Source organism: Eubalaena glacialis, chromosome 5 (genome assembly GCF_028564815.1).
Source record: "Eubalaena glacialis isolate mEubGla1 chromosome 5, mEubGla1.1.hap2.+ XY, whole genome shotgun sequence".
Taxonomy (NCBI): Eukaryota; Metazoa; Chordata; class Mammalia; order Artiodactyla; family Balaenidae; genus Eubalaena; species Eubalaena glacialis.
Window position 1 is genome coordinate 58,577,837 of NC_083720.1, and position 9,679 is coordinate 58,587,515.

Genomic DNA, 9,679 nt, shown 5'->3' on the forward strand with positions numbered 1-9,679 from the left:
TTTTAGCCTTTTATTCATTCACAAACTTAAACCCAGAAGTGCACATATATATACAAATTGTTATTATATCTATAAATGCAGTTTGATATCCTTCTTTAAATGATCATAGTACTGACATTTAAAATATTAAATTAATGATTTAATTAAATTATATCACTGATATTTTCCTACAGTTTAGACACTTCTTTTAATAATTTCTAAATATGTTATCATACAGGCTTATCCTAATTTACTTAACTATTTTCTTATTTTAACAGAAGTATAGATGTTTCTATTTTTTTTTTAATTGAGGGTAAAGTAATGAACATCCTAAATCACACATCTTTAGGTGCAGTACTATCCTTTTAGGTTAAATAGTGGAAATGTGTTAGATTTTAGGATACAATTTTTTTAAGACTGAAGATAAGATATATGCTGCCAAATTGGTGTTATAAAAGTTTTTTTCTTAATAAAATTTGTACAGTCTTCAGCTTTGTAATAGTGAAGCTTTTTTCCAACTTGACATGACCCTCATTGAGTATTAGAGTATATATAGAAGCTGTGTTATCTGGTGCCGTAATGATCAGTGGTTTTCAGTTAGATAGAACAAAAAACAGTTAAAATGGGAATCATAGGTAAATAAATTGAGTTTGTTATATCGTATTTGGAAATACAGTATACCAGTTGTCTTCATGTCTAATTCTGGGGCTTGACTTCTTCAGGGCAGGCTGTTGGAAACGGAAGATAAGTGTGAACAATAGGAACCCTACAAGCATATACAGGAACTCACCTAAGGATTGGAGGCCATGTCAGTTCTCACTAAGTTTAACTTTGACGATGTGGGTGTCCTTCAGGAGAAGCTGGCATCCTTCATCTTGGAGCTAACCCCACACTTGACCCAAGAGTCAGAATCTGAAGGAGGATCAAAGAACATCTGGGGCAGCTGTAGGATCAGCAGCAACCCCATGCTGACAAGGTAAGTCATCAAATGACTGACAATGTGAGTCAGCTATAAAAGTACCTGATGACACTGACCCAAACTTTTGAGCATAAAAAAACAATATGGCTGCTGCTTTACTTCAATCCTCTAAACCTAGTGCACAAATGTCTCTTGTGGGCTACCTTAACCAGAAACATACCGGAAAGGGAACTCTGGGGAATCAAGTACAGCCTAGCACTCCGTTGACACTTTACAAAGCCACCACATAAAATCAAGGTCTTTTCTTTGAGATTATTACTATGTTCTTAACATCATTACTTTCATGAATAAAGCACATCTTCTTTGACTTCCAATTCTGATGTAAGGGAAGTGAGTACTTAAGAACCCTTTAAAAATAATTTGAATGCAGAATCTTGTTAGACTTTTATATATGCATATATATGTATATACATATATATATATATATATATCTCCCCAAATTTTATTTATTTTGTGTCTCCTCCCAAAATGACAGCAATGATTTTTTTTTTTTAATTTGACATCATTAGGTTACATAAAATTACTTAATTTTATTTTCAGAGAAACAACAATGGTGTTTCTTTTTCATTCACATTTTATAAGCATGTCGGATTGTTAAATAAATGAACCAATTATAAGAAAATGTGCCACCAGTTTAAACAGATTTGGGAACAATAGAATGTTGTTAAGCACACGACTCTTTTGGTGGGAGGAGAAGTTCATGACCATAATTGAGAGAAACCTACTAATCACTAATTTTCAGGCTGCCTTGTGCAACCACGGTCAATATATTTTATGGATGAAAAGGGGACATCCTAGCGTGCTGTGCCTGTTAAACAGAGATCTGTCAAGAAAACAACTCCAAATTTATATCAACTTCCATAACATATATGCAGACCTTTTTCTAAAAAATACATATGCATATTTAGACATACATATATAAATACACACAGATATATGCATGTAGATAGATACACATAGATATATTCATAGAAAATTAAAAAGGCCCTGGACTGTATCCATAACTATTTGCAGTAGTATGCTGGAGCTGTCTCATACTGGCTTACAAAAACCAACTGTGTGCATCTTTTCCCAAATCCCCATAAGTCACATCATGTTGGTAGCTTGAAATAAGGCATAGTGGAAATATATACACTATGAATTGACAAACACTATAAATAGGGGTTTGGGGGGGTGGTCATTGCAGGGGAAAAGCCAGTTCTCAAAATTTTAGCAGCACACAACTTGTTATACATATATGTGCGCACACACACACACACACATGCATGCACACACCCAACTATTTTAGAACAACTGCAATATATATGAAACAATTCAGTATTTTAAAGTATCCTCTGGTAAACTATATTTAATTGTTTCTAAGATATAGATTTTTCGTGTTTTATATCTCTGAAGTTTATGTATGATCTATAATAGATTTTATTTTATAATTGTAATTGGCTAAGGCTTCTTTTCCCCTTGATGTTATAAATATAATGGTATGCCTTATGATCCGCAGTGTCATTTGTCTGATGTCTTCTATGCAATGCGACACATGTAGTGTACGGTTAATCACTATATTTTTGCTGAATTTTTAGTTTGTTTCCAGTTTTTCACAATTATGGATGATGCTATAAATGATATATCATTAGTACACATTTCTTTTATAGTCTCCACCCGGGGACCCACCGATAAGGCGCAGATGGCTGCAGCAGCTGCCGTAGTCGACTTAAGCATAAGTAACTCAGGGCCCCGGGACCCCCAACACAGGATTCCATTCAGAGCCAGGTGAGAAAGGAACTTAGAGCTGAAGGAACTCTGAATGGGAGGCTGGAGGCCCCAGGCACCAAGGTGCTTGAGCCCAAAGAATCCTCTACCCATGGCTGTGCCTGGAGTGTACTTCACCCGCCCACTCACAGGGGTCACTGTGAGGAAGGACCAGAGGGATGCCCACATCAAATGGATCATTCTCTCTCCACTTTTTCACCGACCCAGTAATTGTGCAACAGGGTGAAGCTGGGTATGGACACCGTCGCCAATACCTGGACAATATCCTTCTGCATCCGGAGGAGAAGTACCGGGAGATCAAGCTATAGAACAAAGTGTTTCAGGAGCGCATTTACAGCCTGGAAGGGACCCACAAGTTTTTGAGGCCGGCGGCTTCCAGAAGGCGATGCTTCCAGCTTCCAATCAAGAGCGTCCTGAAGAGTTCTGTGTGCTGAGCAAGGCCGCCCTGTTCCAGCCCCGGAGAGTGGAGAGGCACCAGGAGCAGCTGCTGCGCCCAGAGCCGGTGTGGGGCACCTGACCCACAGCACCGGATATTCGCCCCTGGCCTCCCAGTTCCACCTGCCGGGTCTTCTTCAACCTCACAGCAGAGAAGGTCAAGCCAGAGCAGAGGCTCAGGTTTGAGGCTAAGGAGGGGCGGAGCGTGGTGTGCACCAAGGCAGTGCAGAAGGAGGAGCTAGAGAGATGCGAAATACACCTACACACTGCTATGAGTCAGCTCCCCAGACTGCTGCCTCCTCCAGTGGACCTTCTAAGCTCGCGGCACATCAGAGAGCTCACGGTACTGCGTGAATTCATCCGGGAGGCCTTGCAGAGCGACTGGCTGCATTGGAGCTGCTGGCTTCCGGAGCACACAAGTTATCGGAGGACGGGAACCTGGCCTTGAAAGAGTGCGGGTTGATGCCCTCAGCCCTCCTGACTTTCATGTGGGGGTGGCCTTTCTAGAGGACATCAAGTCCGTGGGGGCCGAGCAGAACTCCTGTATCCTTAAACCTGAGCTCCTGAGCTCCTGTCGGCCATGGAGAAAATCTCTTGAAATAAAAGCAGGGCTGGCTTGACCAAAAAAAAAAAAAATATATATATATATATATATATATATATATATATATATATATATATTTATTTATTTATTTATTTATTTATTTATTTATTTATTTATTTATTTATTTATTTATTTATTTATTTATTTATTTATTTATTTATTCATTATGAGACCATAACTGAAGGATAGATTTAAGCAAGTAGACAGATTGAAAGAAGTAGAATTAGTAGTTCAAGGGCATTTCTATTTTAAATCTTGTCAGATAATGCCAGTTTTACAGTCTCAAAAAAAGATTATCAGGTGCTATTACAACAGTGGGTATTAACATCATATTTAATTTCCACACAAAACTTTATTGTTTTACTGAATATTTATTTCTTTCTATAGTAAGCACTGAAATAGATTATTGAACAAGGAAGAATCAAGTTTACCTTATTTTAGGCAGTGGTGGACAGCATACAAGCTAAATAAATAAGAATATATATTGTGTACAAAAAGAAAAGAACTAAAATAAGGTCTTAGAATTTAGAGTGAGTTAGTGGCTAACTTAAATTGCTGGGTTCCTAGGAAGGAGCCAATGAAGCAAAGATCAGAGGAGGAATATTTTTGGTCTGAAATCACTGAGACAGTATCCATGTTAAATATGTGATAAGAAGGCCAGTGTGTCTGAAACATAGTGGAAAAGTGGGAGAATAATATAGTGCAACATGAGATCAGAAAGGTAAATATGAACAAGATCAGGATAACGAGTTTGAATTTTATTCTAAGAGTAAGAAAGCCATTGGAAATGTTTTACACAAAGTATAATATAGGCATTTAAGTTATCACCCTGGCCGCTAAGCAAAGAAAAGGTAATAGGAAATCAAAAGTGGAAAAAAGAAAATCCAATTAAAAAGTATATTAGCTTGGGCTGCCATAACAAAATACTGTAGACTGGGTGGCTTAAACAACAGAGATTTATTTCTCAAAGTTCTAGGGGCTGGGAAATGCAAGATCAGTTGCCAGCATAGTCCGGTTCTGGTGAGAGCGCTCTCTGGCTTGCAGACAGCCCTCTTCTGGCTGTTTCTTCATCTGGCTGAGAGAGGAGAGAGAGAGAAACCTCTCTGGTGTCTCTTCTTATACAGGCACTAATCCCATTATGAGGGCTCCACCCTCATGATATCATCTAAACCAAATTATCTCCCAAAGACCTCATCACTAAATATCATTACATTAAGGGTTAGGGCTTCAAAATATGACTGGGACAGGATAAGGGTGGGAGTGGGGTGAGGGGACCAAACAGAATTCAGTCCCATAGCATTGAAAACAATTGAAAGAGTTTGGGTGAGAACAGACGGTGACTCAGACCAAGATCATATGAAAGGCAGAGAGAAGTAGGAATCTCTCTGAAAGTGGATCTATTCTATTGGTAGCTTTAAGAAGAGTCACTAATGCTAGAGTTAAAAAAGAGACTGTGATGTAAGAGAATTAAATTATTCAAACATAGCTCCAAGATGTTTGGCTTGAGTGATGGGAAGTGGTGCCATTTACGAATATGGAAGACATGGTAAGAGCAGATTTAGAGAATTATCAATATTTCTGCTATGGCCAAGTTACCTTTAAGCTACTGAAAGGGGTGAAAATTGCAATATCAAGTAAGTAGTTGAATTTATGAGTTTATATTTTTCTGGAAAAGCTGAGATTGGAGATACAGTCTGAGGAAACAGCATATAGGTAGCATTTAATATTAGGCAATTGGATAGAATCACTAAGGAAATGTATAGATAAGTAGAATGTTCAAGACTGAGCCAAGATCAAATAATAATATTCAGAAGTGGAGCAGATGACTAAGTACCAAAAACAGATATTAAGGGAGGCTGATAGAGAAAGAGAAAGAGAAAAATAAGGAGTCAGGAAGCCAAGAGAAGGAAGTATTTAAAGGATGAAGCTGGGGTCCACAGTCTTGACAGTTTAAATGGAGTGCTGTCAGTGGAAGACTTTTGGAATAAATCATAAATCGACTATGGGGTGGGGAAATGAGGATGCCGAATATGGACAACTATTTAAATAATTTCAGCTAGGAAGTAGAGTGGAAAAAATAGGGTCATAGCTGAAGGGAAACATAAGGCCAGAAGATATTTTTATCTTAATTGGAGATTCTAGTACATATTTGTATGCTGATGGAAATTATGGCATGGAGGGGGAGAAATCAAGAATGCATGAGAGAGAATAATCGGAGGGCATAAATTGAGAAGGCAAAAATAGATTTGATCAAGAGCTCAGGCAAAACAGATGTTGTTGACAGGATCAGGGGCACAAATCTGTAGTAAAAGAGCTGAAAGCAGAGGATATATATATATAGATGAAGGTAGGTTGGTATATTGGGTGTGAGGATGATGAGAGATTTCCCAAAGGATATTCATATAGTACCTTTTCATAATTGCAGAGAGTTTCATTGTACAGCACTAATCTGCACAATTTTTACCATCTTAAAATTACAGAAATATATTCTTCTTTTTCCAGAAATGTACATTTTACATATTTTTCTATTTTAAATCTGAAAAATAATATTTATACTTGGTGTACATTAAATATCTAACTTGATTTTTTTCCCCAATAATTAGCCAGTTATCTTTAAGACGTGTTAAAACTGCTTCTTTTCCCCACTACATTAAAATTCAATGTTATTATATACAATGCCACTTTGTGGTAAAATCCCAAAGGCAGACCCAGCACAGGACCGAAACATGGTATTCCCTTGAATCATGCCTTATTTCTTTGGCAGTTCAGATGAGGATCCGAGTCTGAATCAGAGTACAGAGTATGGGTTTAACCTGAAATGCAGATGGGACAACCTAGAATATAAATAATCTTGGGCAAAGTTGTACATATTAACCCAGATTTCAGCTGGGGTATCACTGTCAAAAACAATCATGATAAAATCGATTTGAATATTATTCCATAGCACAAACATTATCTTATTTCCTTTCTATAACATCACTTGGGACTTTTAGAGTTGGGTGCTGGGTAACATCCATCTTCATAGTTACCTCCTGCCTATGACATGCTGCCCGATTATTTTTTCATTCTCTGTTCAGCCTCATTTGTTTCCTTCTTATTTTTTTATTCTTATACATATTTTTAAAAATTCCTTTATAGTGATGCAATCAGGAATAACATATCCTTCTCATACACTGTCTCTAAGGATCAAAAAGAAAAGGTTGTTTGTGAAGGGAGGAGGAGGACACAGTACTTTGCATCTCAGCCAAATTCAAATATTTTACAATATGAGGAACTTTCTATCACCCCATAGTGGTGTTTGGATATATGGTCTCTTCTTTCACATTTCATCCCAAACATGTCCACTCCTAAGAAGTAAGCCCTCCCCCAACCAAATTCTCCCATTTTTGTATGCAGAGATAATTCCTTGCTGTTTCTAATGGGGTTTTTCTTATATATCACCTAGTAATTTTATTTTTTTCTTTCAATATCTGTGTTTAATCCATTGTTGCTTTTAACAGTCTTGACCAAAGGTAAAAAATGAGTAATGAGGAAAGTATGGCAAGACTCTACCTTCGATTTTGTGTGTAAGAGATCGATTGCACAATAAAGAACTGAATGAAAAATCAGCAACAGGAAAGAACAGAATATGAAGACAAGAAATATTTTCTGTGTTCTCAGAAAACAGCCTTGTGGAATGCTACACATGTTTATTTTATTTCTAGCTATGCTGCATTTATTTACAACAAAATATCACTGAAAGCAAAACCAAAATCTCCTTCAGAATTGAAACAGGTATACATAGCATGTTTTAAATTAAATTGCTGACTTTGGAGAGGAAGAGTCCCTTTTATTAGATCATGTTTCCCCAAAAGAAACAAAAGGAGAGGACTTGAATTGAGGTGGTTAATTTCAGTGATGTCCCAGGGAGCAGAGATGAGGAATCTGGAGGAGAAATACAAAGCAGCATAAAGGTACATTATATAAGTGGCTGATCTATTGATTCCTTAAACTAAAAGTAGAAAATTAATAGAATATCCAATTGCAATATAATCTGGAAGAGGAAAAATATGCCTTAGATATCTCTAAATCAAAGACTTTAACTATAACCTGGGAAAATCCTACTGAGGGAAAAGTTTAATCAAAAAATTCTCTAATTCTCTCATGCCAAAAGCAAATAACTCAAGCTCTTGGAAGGTGATAACACAAGGTTCAAACAAAATCTTCTGTATCTATAAGTATTTTGGAAGTATAATGAACATTCAGTTTTAGAGTTAATAAGTTTACTTGACTACTTTATATGCATATTAAAGATTCATTTTTCCCAGTTTATCCTTTAGATGGAAATACAAAGAAACCATTTTAGAATTTAATGTCAAGGGAAAATCTCTAATGACTATGGTAAGTTCCTTGTCATCCTCTTATAAAAGAAAGAATGTTGCCCACCATCCAGTTCTACAAGAATCAAGTCATTAGCCATTACAGTTGCTGACATGTCGACTTAAAAAATATTCACAACCTAAAAGTTGAGAGTTACGTTTTATTTGGCTGGAATTTTTAGGACTTCAAGCCTGGGAGGCAGCATCTCAAGTAAGCCTGAGAGACCCGCTCTGAGGAGGCAAGGGGGGAGCCAGGTTATATAGAAGTTTTGCAATAAAGGACAGGTAGTCATAACATCAAAAGATTATTGTTAATTAAAGAAAACCAGATATGTCAAGTTAAGGAATTTAGCGCCTTTCTATATATGGGAAGATGCAAGAGTCTGGGCTCACTGAAATCATTCCTTTGATATGCACCTCAGCTATCTGGGGCCATATCCTGTGTTTTCACGTCCTGAGTTTCCTCAGGGCTCACCATCAGGAGTGGCTGCAGTCTGATAGCTGGTAGATGGCAAGTATTCTTTCCTTCCTGAGTTACCTCAGGGCTCACAGGCTCATGGTGGAGGGCTGCAATCCTTTGTTTACTGATGACTGTGACATCCTTTGTTTACTGATGACTGTGACACCCTTTGTTCACTGATATGGCAAGCAATATTCCATTTATCACATACAACACACCCTGAAGGAATTCAGGGTGAAGATCAGGATGAGGCACTCTGTGCTCTGGGAAAACAGACAGAACAGGCCTTCAGATAGTTACATATTTTAGGAGAAATTTGAATGAACCTGAATTCTTGCATCCTCCCATACTTAGAAAAGCTCTAAAATCATTACTTGAGATATCTATTCCTCATTACCAGCAGTAACCTTCTACCAAGACGTATGCTTGATTACAAGTGCCTCTTTGCCAAAATCATACATATACTGACCTCCCCACCTCTCCCTCTCGCCAACTCTTTGGAACAGTTTCTCAGAGTTCTCTGAAAGGCTGTCTCCTGGGCTATCCTCCTCAGTAAGACACTGAATAAACTCAACCCACAGCTCTTACGTGGTGTGTTTTTTCCCAGGTCAACATTCAAATTTGTCTTCAAATTTCAAGTGTAACTCTCCCATTTGAAAATGATCACTTATGAAAGAATTAATAAATACCGCTCAAAAGATTTTCTTCTTACATGTCTCCTGGTCTAAATTTCCTCTGTTGAATTATTTTTAAATGGATTTTGAAAATAATAATAATCATTATTCTAATATGCCCTAGAAGGGATTTACCAACTTTTAGCTTCTACCTTCCACAAATACAGAGTGAAGGTGGTTTACATGTTGTTTTACATTTAAACACCTGGGCAAATGAATTCATATTTCTTATGTGTTATACAAAAACCATGAAATTAAATGCTTTAAGAAATTATTGTTTCTTTTAAAAAAAGATCAGTGCTATTTAGTATATTTTGCATATAGTAAATAGGCAAAATTATAAGGTGTGGTTAATGATTTTATTCTTTAGTGTGGGAGATGACTTACAATTCTTTAACCACCCCCTAACTCTCTCTCTCTCTG

At 37.1% G+C, this 9,679-nt stretch overlaps 1 pseudogene; it reads left to right on the forward strand.

Moving 5' to 3' along the window:
* The first annotated feature begins 785 nt into the window (after positions 1 to 785).
* On the forward strand, positions 786 to 3,780 carry LOC133091775 (UBX domain-containing protein 6-like; annotated as a pseudogene).
* Positions 3,781 to 9,679: the final 5,899 nt, after the last annotated feature.